At 30.5% G+C, this 15,004-nt stretch overlaps 1 long non-coding RNA gene across 1 annotated transcript; it reads right to left on the bottom strand.

Annotated features, from left to right (window-relative positions):
• Nucleotides 1-7,282: 7,282 nt before the first annotated feature.
• On the bottom strand, nt 7,283-13,811 carry LOC143225297 (uncharacterized). Its single transcript, XR_013013780.1, has 3 exons — nt 13,703-13,811; nt 11,478-11,557; nt 7,283-9,044 (listed from the first exon to the last, which is right to left on the bottom strand). It is a non-coding gene; the product is annotated as an uncharacterized LOC143225297 (long non-coding RNA).
• Between the last annotated feature and the right edge of the window lie 1,193 nt (nt 13,812-15,004).

The following is a 15,004-nucleotide window of genomic DNA, read 5'->3' as shown; positions in this document are numbered from 1 at the left end:
CAATGAAGCAAGAAAAAATGTTAGCTCATACAGGTAATATTATGAAATATGTTTGTATAAAAAAATGACATGATCATACCTGATGATAAATCTTAGAATAAGCTACATCTATAAAGAATTTCCAACTAAAACAAGTTAAAATATGAGAGTTTCCCAGAATCCTTATTATGCTATATAGATGTGGGTGGAGGTACTTTTGTGGCAAAAACAGTTTAAGAAAAGAAGAGAAATAAAACAATAAATATGTTCAAAATACATTAAGTAAAAGTAGTTCTGGAATAAAGATAAACATGTATTAACTACACTAGTTCAAAAAATATTATTCCGAGAATATTTATATTAAAAGAAACTGACTTAAAAAATAAAGAAAGAAATGCTAAGGAATGAGTCACTGCAGTACTTATAAACAATATTTATAATGGATTAGAGTGAATGTTTAAACCTATGGTGTAATGAATGTACAAAATGCAGTGATGAAATGGCAAGTAAGGTGAAAGTAGGTGGTAAAATAAAAATTAGGTAGAATTAACTGCAATTACTTGCATGATAAAATAAAATGTGGTTGCCTGTGGTCATTATGACTCCTATACTGTATTTAAATTATGATAAAGTTCAAACTCTTGAAAATTTTATATAATATAACATTTTATTTTGGACAAACCCTTCTTTGTGAGCAAAATATAATAATTAAAGCCTTCGCTCATGCTATGCAATATTAAAATATTTTCCACGTAGATAAATCATTTTCTAGTAATCTGTATGAAATACAGAAATGAGAAAGTGTACTAGAAGTAATTATATGTCATCTAAAGTTAACAATAAAATAGAGAAATTTGAAAAAAAAGAATAGGTATAGAATAAAAACAAAAAATATAAAGAAAGGCATTTTTTAGCCATAAACTAAGAAAAACATCAAAATAAAGTACATAAATATCACAAGCAAACTGCAAACAATTATAACCAAAGTAGGCACACAGGCTTGTGGATGATTATTTATCTATTCGTAAAAGTTTTCCTGTATTTTAGTTTGGCTTTTTTGATGTAATGAAGTGAGGTGAGGCAGCATAAAAATGTCGGATGAGAATGCAGAACAAACAAAGGCGGCAAAACGGAAGTAGATATAAATAATAGTGTACCTATTTGGTATACACCGTTAGTCTTTTTGTCTCAAGCAAATGTCCCCTAGTGGCATAGCAGTATGTCTGATCTCCCACTCCGCTAGAACCCGGGTTTCCATACCCGTGGTGGGTAGAGCTCTCAGACAGCCCAATGTGTAGCTTTGTGCTTAATTATACTTAATTACAAGCAATCGTTATGTTAAGATAGGCATTTTGTTTCAACAGTGTAAAAAAAACCGTGAAAATAAATATTGATTATATCGGTTCAAACAGTGACGTTGACTTCTGCTTAAGACTAAACTAATCTACTTCGTACATATTATTTAATAAAATTGTTTTCACTACCAAATATACAAACGTTTACTTCCTTAAACCAAAACCAATGAAGCTCTACTTGTACAACAACTAAAAGAAAATTAATCACTATAAAAGAACTCCTTTATACCTATCTCAATTAATAACTTAACTTCTAACTGCAACGCCTTTTACAATCCCGTTTCCATTCTCGTCCCTAAGACGAGTTTATTAAAGACAAACGTATTAATTACGTCTCTGTTCTGTTACTAATTAGGTACACTAATTATTTTTTTGTTCTAATACTTAAAAAGAATTTATAAATTTATGAAATACTTTGTTTTCTGGGGGTCGCGGGTTCGCATCCCGGTCGCGCCAAACATGCTCGACCTTTCAGCCGTGGGGGCATTATAATGTGACGGTTAATCCCACTATTCGTTGGTAAAAGAGCAGCCCAAGAGTTGGCGGTGGGTGGTGATGACTAGCTGTCTTCCTTCCCTCTAGTCTTACACTGCTAAATTAGACACGGCTAGCACAGATAGCCCTCGAGTAGCTTTGTGCAAAATTCCAAAACAAACAAAATTGTTTACTGATACTTAATGGGATATACAAGTTTATAAAAGAGAGGTATGCTAATTAACTTTTTATTCTGATATGTGAAGGGATGAATAATTTTATGAAAGATTGGTGTATTACATAACTTTGTGTTCTGATACTTGAAAGGAATATAAGTTTATGAAAGACATGTATATTATTTATCTTTTTGTTCCGATACTTGAGGGAATGTATAACTTTATGAAAGATAGGCGTACTAATAAACTTTTTATTATTTTCCATAAAGGAATGTATAAGTTTATAAAAGAGTTGTATGCTAATTAACCTTGTGTTCTAATACTTGAAGCAATGTATAAGTTTATGAAAGACAGGTATACGAAATAACTTTGTGTTCTGATACATAAAAGAAAGTATGAGTTTATGAAATACAATTATACTATTTAACTTTGTGTTCTGATACTTATAGGAATGTGTACGTTTATTGAAGATGCGTGTGCGAATGAACAGTGTGTTCTGCTGGTTGAAAAAATGTATAATTTTGAGTTTATAAAAGACAAGTATACCAGTTAACTTTGTGTTCTGACACTTTAAAGGAGTGTCTAAGTTTATGAAAGACATGTGTACTAATGTATTCTAAGTTTCGATATGTAAAGGAAAGTTCTAAGTTTCAGTTTAATAAAGTCAGTCATAATAACTGTTTTGTGTTCTGTTTCTTAAAGGAATATATAAGTTTATGAAATACATGTACATTAATTTACTTTCTTGTGTTCTGCTTGTTGAAGGAATATATAAGTTTCTGTTTAAGAACGACTGTTATACGAATCAGCTTTTTGTTCTGATATTTAAAAGAATGCGTAAAGAGAGGTTTGCTAATTAACTGTGTTCTTATACTCGAACCAATGTATAAGTTTGAGTCTATGAAAGTCAGTTATACAAATTAAGTTTTTGTTCTGATACTTAAAAAAAACATATAAGGTTATGAAACAAAGGTATATTAATTAAATTTTGATTTTTATACTTAAAGGGATATATAACCTTGTGAAAGACAGGTGTACTACAAAACTTCGTGTTCTGATACTTAAAGGTCTGTATAAGTTTATGAAAAACAGGTATACTAATTAACATTGTGTTCTGATTCTTAAAGGAATGTATTAATTTATGAGAGGCAAGTACACTAATTTATTTTGTGTTCTGATAGTTAAGAGAATGTACAAACTCGTGTTTGTGAAATTATTCTTCGTTATCAAATATTTCAAAATTGGAAATACTTTACTTTGTCAATTTACAACAGCCAGTTTTTCCATGTTAAATGAAATTGGGGTAATAAAGTTTAACTTCCATTTCTCTACACGTAAAGGTCGTAAAGCACGTTTTTACACTTTTATTGTGATCTAACAACGGCTGCTGCTATGGGTGTGCTTTGTTTATGAGCTCATTGCTGCCGTAGTATAGGATCTTTAAGTTCTTTAAAATGTAAAAAACAACAGAGAAAGGGTGACTGACGAAGATGTTTGTCCTGAGGCCCGTGCTGCCTCTCGACGCTCCTATCTAGTACAATAAAATGAAACCAAAGGCTATCCACTCTATTACGCCTTACAGACAGACTAATAGATGTCAAAGCAGTTCAGTCTAGTAATTGTTTGAGTATAATATATAGTTTCAGTTGACGTAGTTATATGTATATAACAGAGTGGGCTATTTTAGCTGTGTCACCCCAGGTAACAAACCTTGTTTGTAACGTTGGAAGTGTGGTAACTTTCTCTGAGTCACAGGCTTTGATTGTTTTCATATAGAATGTAAGTAATTATTACTATTCAGTTACACCACATTTAAAAAAAAAAAAACTATTATAGGTTTTAGGTTTGTCGGTAGTCAAATACAACTGTGTTATGTTTACATCCTATACATTTGTAGCTATATGCATGTGGAGGAGCAAAACTTTAAAATATAGAAACAAATACGATATCATAAGAAATATGAACCTGTACATATATATAGATTACGTGATCCAGTAAAATGATAAAACAAAAAAAAATTGGTTGAACAACTTGATTGACATATTTAATAAAGTGTTAGTGTGTTAAAATGAATATCTATAGATTTCCTATAATATAATAATCTGAATCTGTCCTGATTTCCTTCTTTTTAGTATTTGTTTCAGTCTCTAATACCTCTATCTAGACAGTATAACTTTTCTAAAGCAATAAAATCTTTCAACTTGTTGTAACTTATTAAATACGGTTTTAAGTTGTTGTGGATCTAAACATATAAAAATGGTTGTTGTTTTGTAGTACACATATAATTCTTACGAAAATAAAATAGTTTTTTGTTGTCTTTCATTATTCAACTAAAAATACTGACTCATTATTACACAAACGTTTCATCAAGAAAACTATCTTTACTTTAACCTGTTAAATATGAAGGTAAGAATAGCGGAAAAGTAAATGTGTTTATAGGAGTTGATAATTCGTACTTAGAACGTATTCATTAATGCGTTTCAGAATCTTTTTTTCTTATAAGAACAAATCTTGGTTCCAATGGGTGTGTTTTTCTTATAGCAAAGCCACGAAGGGCTATCTGCTCAGCCCACCGAGGGGAATCGAACCCCTGATTTTAGCGTCGTAAATCCGGAGACATATCGCTGTACTAGTGGTTCCAATGGTCAACTGTTATTAAATACATTATTTGTTATCTCTGCTATTCCCACATCGGGTATCAAAACCATTTTTTTTTTATATTAAAATCGCTCAAACTTAAGGGTAAACGTTATTGCAAATAATCAATTTTTTGTTGCTTTTGGAAACACATTAAATTTATGAAAATTAATAAGATGCCCAAGGTTAGTTTAAAATCGTCAAAAATTATTGTTTCGTCTATACATATCAAACATTGTGATATTGTTATGACGACAGTTAGTTTCATTCTTGGTTACAAACTGGGATAATAAAATATTAAACTATAAATGCAAGTAATGATAACATAAACGGCGATATTGAATATTTATTGGTAGTAGAAAGTTGTGGCTCAAAACGTTAAATAGGGAACTCTTTTACAGTGATAACTAACTAAATAAATACCTGTAAGAGTGACTTAAAATTCTGTGAACACAGAAATAAATGAAAAATACATTTAGCTGGAAAAAATGACACCTTAAAGAAAATTTAGTACAAACGTGTTTAATACACAAAGACTAAAAGGTAATTAAATTATTTAATTAGAATATCATCAGAATTGTATTTCCAATATTTTTCTTACACCTCTTTATAATACTGAAGATAGACTGTTATTATTATAAGTTATTTTTACCATGATGTCACTACTACAACACTTACCGTTTAAGGTTTTTCACATTTAACACACACACATCTTTAAACTAGTTTTAACAAAGATTGTTTCATTGTAGCCAACCATCAAATCTTATTGTTACTGGCTATATTACTTGTTAATAACAGTAATAATAATAAACATTTGTAATTTAGACACAGTTTTCAAAGAATATAAACCAATACGTACATATTAAAACTCCATTTTAAGCCGATTAGAAGTATTGTTTCAAAAATTAGTTTCTAATTTTGCTATTACTATGTGTGTTTTCCTTATGCTAACCCATTTAACTACTTCTATCTGTCCCTCAACTACTTTTTGTAGAAGATATTTCTAAATATGATTATTACATATATTTTTACTTTGTGATTCAACAGTCACATTTATAATATATAAACAAATTTAGTGTAAACCACGAAGATTTCTCATGAAAAGAATCGTTTCAAAGAGAAATTATTAGACCCAAATTGTATGATCTTTGATTTGAAGTTCATCCTGGATATATACAAAATAAGTAACCAGCCATAATTATTGTAGTTTGTTAGTTGTGAGTAAAAACTATGTGCAGTTCAATTATTCGTTTTCTGGGTAAATCGACGTTTCTAATCAATACAGTAAGTTAGGTAAAAACTACCTTTTATAGACTTTTCAAAGTGTAAACTATCACAGAATTTGATAATTATAATAATTTCCGTATAACTCACACTTTCAGAATATTTAACACTGAAAATCTCTCTTTGAGATTTGGCCATCAGTACTTTGATAAAGAAATTAAGTTATGATATTTTTTAAACTGCACACGTTTAAACAATTGAAATTTTTCTATTACATTTCTTCTACAGCATATTTCTTTTTAGAAAATGTAAGACAGTGCGAGTAAATAAACGTAATTTTAATTTATATCCTGAAGATGTTCATCATATTAAAAAATTGATTAGATTATATCAGAAACTGTTAACCTGTGCCATTGGGAAATTCATAAAGTTAATTCATACTCGAGTGTGTGTATGGTACATTAAAATAACGTTGATAAGGCTGAAGCTATTGTCTTAACTTATCAGAAGATTCTAGATTTAAGTTTTAATATGTTGGTGAGTATTCTGGTTTAAAATTCCTCGAATTTAACGGTAACAAATTAAGGTAAACAACCCATGTGTTGAGCCAGAGTGGAAGCGCCATACTCGAGAGGCCGGAAAGGCGTGGCTGTAAACCGTTATCAACAGGAAGATTGGAAGAGTAAAGGAAAAAGCAGAAACACGTGACTTTACAGATCAATTCTAGTGGTCACGTGCCAACTCGCTTTCATGATCGCATCGCTTGGAGACCATTTTAGGCGCAGGTTTCTGGGCTGAATTAAAAACACAGGTTCCAACATACAGAAGCAGTTTAAGTGTAAAACAGAAAATTTCAAACTTACTTTCATCTCAGTGAAGGATGATGGTGGTGATCAATGGTGTGTTTGACTATTTTAATAACATTGTTAATACTTGAATACCTGGATTTACCTATATGATTAAAATTGGACGTCACCACTGTTCAATGTCTTTAGCTAAGCACTAATACAGTTAGTGTAGATTTCCATGTACAAACGACAAACAATTTAATAATATTTCATTTAAATTACAAATATTATAAAAATTACACTTGGTTCTACAGTTATGGAAAAGGTATTATAACTGTCATAATACATTTAAGACTCTGATGACTTTGGATTTACTCGGGCGACAATGATTCATCATGTGACTTTTTTTGGCATAAGCAGAAAAAAAATTAACCTGAAGATGACCTTGGAAGGTCGAAACGTGTTTTCCGCTTATCAATACAATTGTTAATACACATACCAACTGTTCTGATATACATTTTTATTTCAAGTAGGTTTCTTGTCATCAAGAATTTTACAGTTATTCATGACATTAAAAAAAAACATTTTATAACTTTCTTTTCAATTAAACCAAACATATAATTTTTAGATATTTGTACGAACAAAACTTGCGTAATAAATTGGCACGCGCACTGTAGTACACTATAGCTAAACATTTAAATTGTATTTTTAATGGAAAAATATGGTAGCCACATTATAATTTCTATTGAAATTATAAAAAGTATGAATACAGATGTTTCATTTTTCGACATTCAAAAAATTGTTATTGAATAAAGAACATGAATTTCACAACGATAAAACTTGAATTTACTGTGTATTTATGGTTCAAATAAATTGTCAAGGAGAGAGTATGAGCTCATAGGAGTAAAGGTAAGTTAACGTGCCCCTTGATGGAACAGTTTACACTGGTAGCACTTCCACACATCCCTTTGGCCTTTAATTTACATAGATGAGAGTTTTTGGTTGGCTCCCCAAGGGTCAATTGCCTGGTCCTGTTCGTCAGTTTAACTAAGGTATTGTTGTTTGGGTATTGTGCCAATGAATCCTGATGCAACTAAAATGTCATTGTTGGAGTTGGAGTTCATCATCTCTTGTGAATCAATAGTAGATGGAGTCAATGGCACTAAATGTTCTCCATTTGGTAGTGATTCTCCATTCAGTGGTCCCAAACAAAATGAAACAAATATATTTATAGGAAAGTGACCACATTTAGAAGACTGATCAGCAGCCATCACCTGGAGGACGGTGATGACTAGCTGCCTTCCCTCTAGTCTTACATTGCTAAATTAAGGACGGCTAGCACAGATAGCCATCGTGTAGCTTTGCGCGAAATTCAAAAACAAACAAACTTGTGTCAAAGAAAAGGTTAAGTCCAAATGAAGACAGTGGAATCGTAAAATCTTATAAGGGAAAGGTTATTTTAAATACAGTTTAAATCAAGAGTTTTCTCACTGTGTGGCTTGCATTAAGTATGATTAAGAAAACTAAATTAAATTGGTTAAAATAAAGAATCTTTATGTGATAAAACTGAATTGGTAAAACTAATTAGAAATCTGACTACTAGAGGATATAAATTACAAATATACCTACTAAAATTGAAGACATATGTCTACCAAAAATAGAACTAATTAAATCCCATTACTGTTTCACCTATGTTGTTTGCCCTATTCATAAAAATAGTTAATTAACTATTTGGATCGATTTACATATAAGGTGACTCAGCAGTAAGCTTGAAGGCTTCTGAAAAATTAGGTTTACAAAGCTTCGGTTAGTAGAGCATGGATGACTCATAGGTAGCTTTGTACCTAAACACAAACAAAGATAAATAAATACACAATGTCAGACATGTATTTTTGTCGTGATTATAAGACATAAATGCTGAATAGTCATTTACTAATGGTATCAAATCACAAGCTTGGCATATGGCAAGTGATAAATAGGTTTAAGATCAATATACTTGGTAGCCTGTCTTAAATTTATGCTAAATAATGTGACTGGAGGTGAAAAGGTAAAGTGTGAACCTTCATCACATCTAACACTTTACAACATTTATGGAACAATAGACTGATGAAATTGGCTTCCTGGTCCACCTTATTCTCTTCCAAAATTCCAATCTATGGTGTACAGTGCTCAACTACAACTTCAAAGATGGGTGATACTACTCTACAGACTCGTGGGTTAGCCTCAGACTAGTTCATGAAGTTGAAAACATCAATAAGATGTACCAGTGAGCTTTTTCAGTCTCCAGGAGTAAACCAGTGCTTCCATACGATACAAAATAATTTTCTTAGCCGTTTTTTCTCTGGGCAGCACTTCCCATATATTATTCACAACAGCACTGGCATCTTGATTCAAATGTACCAGTAGAACCACTGTAAATGTGTTATTTACAGAACTGAGAACCTCAAATCTCTAAAGATATCTGATGCATCAAAGTTATCTAATTTCTCTCACTCAACATTTAGATGAGAGGTTATTAATTTTTAAAAATACTGATACACTTGTAACATTTGAAGCAAGAAACTTCCAGCATAAGGTTTCAAAACAAAACAGAAATATCTGAAAATTTAAGTCTAAACAAAATGTAAATAAAAAAAATGATATTGGGCATTTAATAATATGTTATACAACATTCTTTTTACCTGTTGAAAAAAAAGTTCCTTCAAATTTAGAATAACGCTAATATAACAACAAATTCTAATAATGAAAGTAATAATTAAATAAAAATATAAGCAGTCTGTCAGATACACAATTCGTTATTATTTACTTTTACTATGCTCTCAACATTTAGAAAGTTACCTTTTCTGAAATGATTGCATTTAGAAATTATGAGACTGGGAAAATTTAAGACAATTTTAGATTATTTTTTTTAAATTAGTTGTTTCTAGAGGTGCACTATAACCTATTTTTTTTACTATGTGCAGTTTTCCTCAGCATGATACTTAATGAGAAATGGGCAAAAATTAAAACATTTACTTTACATAAGTCTTAACACGTAACTTCAGGTATCCATTTCTTTTCACAACTAAATGAAAGGTGTCTACATCAATATTTAATGTTATGGATACCAGAAAGGAAAATATCAGAAAACATAGTTCTGAAACCTTTAGTTCATAGAATGATGTCAATGAAACAGAAGTTGATCAATCAAAGTGAATGTTCTCGCATGACTTCTGAAAAAAAAAAAGAACTCATCTGAATGAGGTAAACTTTTATCTATATATAAAGGTTTATTATTTACTATCTCATCCAATCTACTTTTTCCAAGTTTTTATGACAATACATAGTATTACTCTTCCTGTATTTTAAAATACCTCTTGATTTGGTCCACCGTCTATAAGAAATATTATAGTAATTGAAAGTGTTTCTTATGTATTGGTAGTGTGTATGAGATACAGTGTACTTCATTATATATCCATTTATCAAGCCAGTGTCATTATCATTAGTTATCCAATTACGGTATTTGTGATAGCCAGAATAGTGTTAAAAGAACCCTTTGGTTTATTGCAAGCTACATCGGCAGTACTAACTGTAGTAGTTGTTGCTCTGGCAATAAAACTTCCTTCAGGATTTCAATAGACAAATGAGTTGAAGAGTGTTACTTTACCAAATATGGTTTAGGGAATTTTGTTTCCCTTCAGTTTACAATATTCTGTGCCTTCAAGACAACTTGTAGCTGCTGTTTGAAAGACACTCCTATTTCTGTGATTTTCTTGAATAATGGATGGACTGGTGTTAGTATTAATATAATCACTGTAACCTTAGAAGGAGAACTTTCGGCTATCCTACTTGGAGAGCCATATTTTTCTAATTTAATTGTCTTCTGTTCCCTAACTGAGATAATTGGATCAGCACTAGCCAATAAAAACTTATAAACTGTAAGAGCCAGAGTAGTTTCCATTGTTCAAACTGTCTCGTGTTATTCCTCATTCGGCTAACAACTGTTTTTCTTCAAATAAATTTCAGACATATGGAGTATTCCAGGTGTAACAATAATTATAAATTTTTTTTAATTTTATATAGTATACTGAGCAAATACTTCATGTCACCACCTCGAGATGCACCAGTGGGGAAAATATTCTTGTGATTCATGTAAATATCGTTCAAAGCACGTTTCAGTCATATTGTCCTTTCCATTATGATATTGTTTGAGTTATGACAATGCTTTGAGATTATTTCAAGTTAATTTCTGGAAATATTTCAAATAATCTAAAAGTATAGTTACACTATAATAAATTATCTGGTTGTTTCTTAATTTACACAGAGTGTTATATATTTTTAAGTATTCAAAACGTTTTACAAATATCATGGTAAAATACTCTTTTCCTTCTAAAGTTTTTTTGTACTTTATAATTTAATTTATTTTTTGTGTAACCTTTCATTAACTGTACTTGGATGCCTGAAAGAGAAGAAAGTTTCCTTAAATGATTTATTTAGTAACGTCCTGAAAATGACATTTATATTTTTCAATATTGATGTTCTTTTAAGGTTGTTGCAGCTTAACAGTTCTTTACATTTATCTGCATTTTATTTTGTGAATCAGATTTCTGGGGTTTGTCTGCTTAGTTTTGGAGTTGAATGAAAGCCAATTTACTGACATATTTGCTTTGATAAATTACCTTCAGAATGATTTATCTATTATGTAAGTAATCTTCAGAAATATATTTGTAGAAATAAAGCTCAACAGTTTTTCTTGGTCTTCTGATATGAAGAACTAAGCAGTGATGAAATAAATTTATTTTTATAATACTTACCCACTCATCCAATGGATCTATAATTTATATATGAAATATATACCTACATACCCACTTAATCCATTATTTCCAACTCTGAAATCCAGGGTTCGATTTCCCACTTTGGACATATAATCTAATATAGCTTTGCTCTGAAAAACAAATGAAATAGCATTCTACAAAAGCTCAACAACCTGTTTCTGTCAGATCTGGCCATTTTGAAGTAATAATAGTGAAAATTTAGCTAGAAATAATGTTGCAACTAAACTGATCTTAAAGACAAGTTTAATGGCAGATACTGTGTCATCCACAATGAGAGATTGACAAAATGCAGAGATATCATGAAAAATAAGAATAACAGAATGCAATATATGCTGTATACTAATGGGTGTAGTAACAGAGTTGTTCAGAAATGCAGGAAAATCAATTTCTCCAACAGAAAAAACTGCATGGGTGGTGTCTAATCTTCAGATATATAAATAAGTGTAAAATAATCCAGGAATGAAATCACTATAAAACTTTCTACTAAAGGCAGATTATTCAACAAATAAAAAGTTAAGTTTATTATCACTAGCTACTGAATTGCCAGTATTTATTTCAGAATTAAACAACTCTAATGCTTATTCCAACTGAACTGAAGCCTTTCAGTAAAAATAAAATTTATTATTGTATATCTATATGTTAAAGATTTATTTTCTTTCCACCAAGAGAAAAATCTATGACTAAAAAGCCTAATGCACTCTTTGATTGTCTATACCTTCAGCTGTAGACTGGGCTTTTTTACATGAACAAGGGTCATCAACACCAATTTGGTCAGCAATTCAAACAAAAAGTCATAAGGCCATTTACAATGGTGAAGTGTATATAATACTTAACAGACTCAAAAAGCCATAGATAAAATTTATTGTTCATCTACAAAGATCTTTAACTAGATAATCATGTATCCTTGCCATAATAAGTATTTATATTACTAAAATACTCATTAAATCAGTGTACTGAACTTTATATTTTTATCTTTTACCTGGCCCTGCATGGACAAGCTTGTTGAGGTGTGCGACTTATAATCCGAGGGTGCGGGTTCGCATCCCCGTTGCACCAAACATGCTCGCCCTTTCAGCCATGGGAGCGTTATAATGTGACGGTCAATCCCACTATTCGTTGATAAAAGAGTAGCCCAAGAGTTGGCAGTGAGTGGTGATGACTAGCTGCTTTCCCTCTAGTCTTACACTCCTAAATTAGGGATGCCTAGCACAGACAGCCCTCGAGTAGCTTTGTGCGAAATTTAAAACAAACAAACAAATCTTTTACCTAACCAATGTAAACTAGACTTTAAAACCTGTGTCTTGTTGAATAGTATTCAAATTAAAAATAACTCATACTACAAGAAATATACTTTAAACTAAAGAAAATGTGATAATTTCAGTTATTAAAAACTGTATGATAAATATTTGATATCAAAGTAAACAATAATTAAATGATATTTAGGAAAGCGTGTTAAAAAGGGGTGTGAAAAACTAAAAAACTATCAGATACAATAGAGAAATTATGTACTTCAGAAAGTAAAGCATACATGAAAAATAGCAGATTCCAATGAATGCACTATATGAGGCAGATACTGACAGAAACTATATCAAAAACAAATACAAAAGCAGATGTTGCAAATTACATAAACTTTTCATAAACTAACATACAAGACAAATAGTACGTGCTAAAGTGGGAAGAAAAAAGGATATAAATTAAATGGTATGTTATGAATATTAGATACAGAAAGAGATGTGTTAGGTGAGAATAAAAATGATTGTGTAATTTACAACTTTAAAATATGCATAGTACTAGAAAGTTCTTTAAAATAATACTTCACTTTAAATATATTTTAATATTACAGCTATTAAAACTACATAAAAGTACTTAAAATTTTTCAACTGCTGGTTCTTTGTACAAACTTACTGACAAATTACATCTGAATGGCGATCATAATAGAAACTTTTCCATCACATGTTTTTATCTTTGTATTTTATGTTGAATGTGGAGACTAAAGACTTAAGATTGTTGTTCAATTACGTTGAAATATCATATGAAGTATACTGCCAATAAACAATTTATTAATTATTTACATAAAAAGAAAGTGGTGCCCTTTTTTAAAATTAGCAACCGATTTGTACATACAGTTAGATTACGTATTCTATTGTGTATGACGTAAAATTGTTTTCTTTTAGGATCGGTACTGTATATACACATTAAAGCAGCTTAGAACGGATGTATTCCATCGACAAACAATGTTAACATATAATTCTTACCTTTACGATATGCCAAGCTGTCTTCATGCAATTTTTCTTTCTTTCTTTTGGACGAGCCATCATTGAAACAATTTCTAAAAAGTATGAATGCCAAAGTTGAGCGATACTTACATAGTGCTGCGATCTACAAGTTTCAAAGTTAATAAAAAATAGCTTTTGGTCAGAAACTATTGATTTACTTAGGTGTGCATATATCCATGTATGTTATGAATTGCACACTTATTTCAGTACCTGAACATAATAAATCAAGAACTTTGCAGTATCAAGCTACCAAATAAAGAAGGAGCTACTTTACCAAGTGAACAAATCATAATTTGTTTTAAAAACTACTATTTTTCTGGTAATGAAGAGTTCTTGTAAACGTACAATTGGACAATGAGGCTAGACCATTGAGAGTATGACTATATAAGCCCTTCTGGTCTCAAATGTTTTGTAAATACTTTGCAATCTAATGCCATGGGGTTGACCCACAATGTGTTGTGTGTTTTTTTTCTGGGGAATTCGAGGTACATGGGGGTGAGTCTGAATAAAAAAGTGGTGAAGAACAATAATGAGAAAACTGAAGACAAATAAAATTAAAGAAAGTGAAATAAATAGAAAATAATGTGCAAAAAACTGGTGAAATGCTTGAATATTTGTTATATTTTATACCAAGAATTTGGTGTTTTGAATGGGTTTTAGGCTCTGGAACATCTCAGTCTTACACAATTATTACACTTCATATAGATGTGTTATCCATGTTTTTTGCATATGCACATTTTGAAAAAATTCGTTGCTCACTGCTTAATCATACGTGATGGAGTTGAACGCCTTTGTCTATTTCTGTGAAACACAGTTCACCAATATGTAGTATAACTAAGCTTTGTTATCACATCTTCACAACAACTGGGAAGATTTTGTTAAAGATTAGAAGTATTTGGTACAAAAAGAATGAGATTATTTTAATACGTATTGTAACTAAAGATTTGTTATTTTGATCTTTAGTTGTTTCTACTCAGATTGAATATTTTCAGTATTATCATCAACTTATCATCCAACTAAATGTTTAAAATTATAAAGGAAAATTGTACATACCTTTTCTTTTCTGATTAATTAATCTTAAATAATTTCTTTTTCATTATATTCTTAACTTTGAGTTACCAGTATTTATCTTTCTCTTTTGTCCTTTAACACAAGTTAGTTATTACGTGTCGAGTGTCTTAACACCAGGCCATGCCAGGAAATGTATGTTGAAAATTTAATATTAATATTTATTCTTCTGCTTCGTAATGAAGTTTGAGACCCTCGTTTTTAACATTTATT

Source organism: Tachypleus tridentatus, chromosome 9 (assembly GCF_004210375.1).
Source record: "Tachypleus tridentatus isolate NWPU-2018 chromosome 9, ASM421037v1, whole genome shotgun sequence".
NCBI lineage: Eukaryota > Metazoa > Arthropoda > Merostomata > Xiphosura > Limulidae > Tachypleus > Tachypleus tridentatus.
Note: the sequence above shows the minus strand (reverse complement) of the source record. Positions and strands in the feature narration are given on the sequence as shown.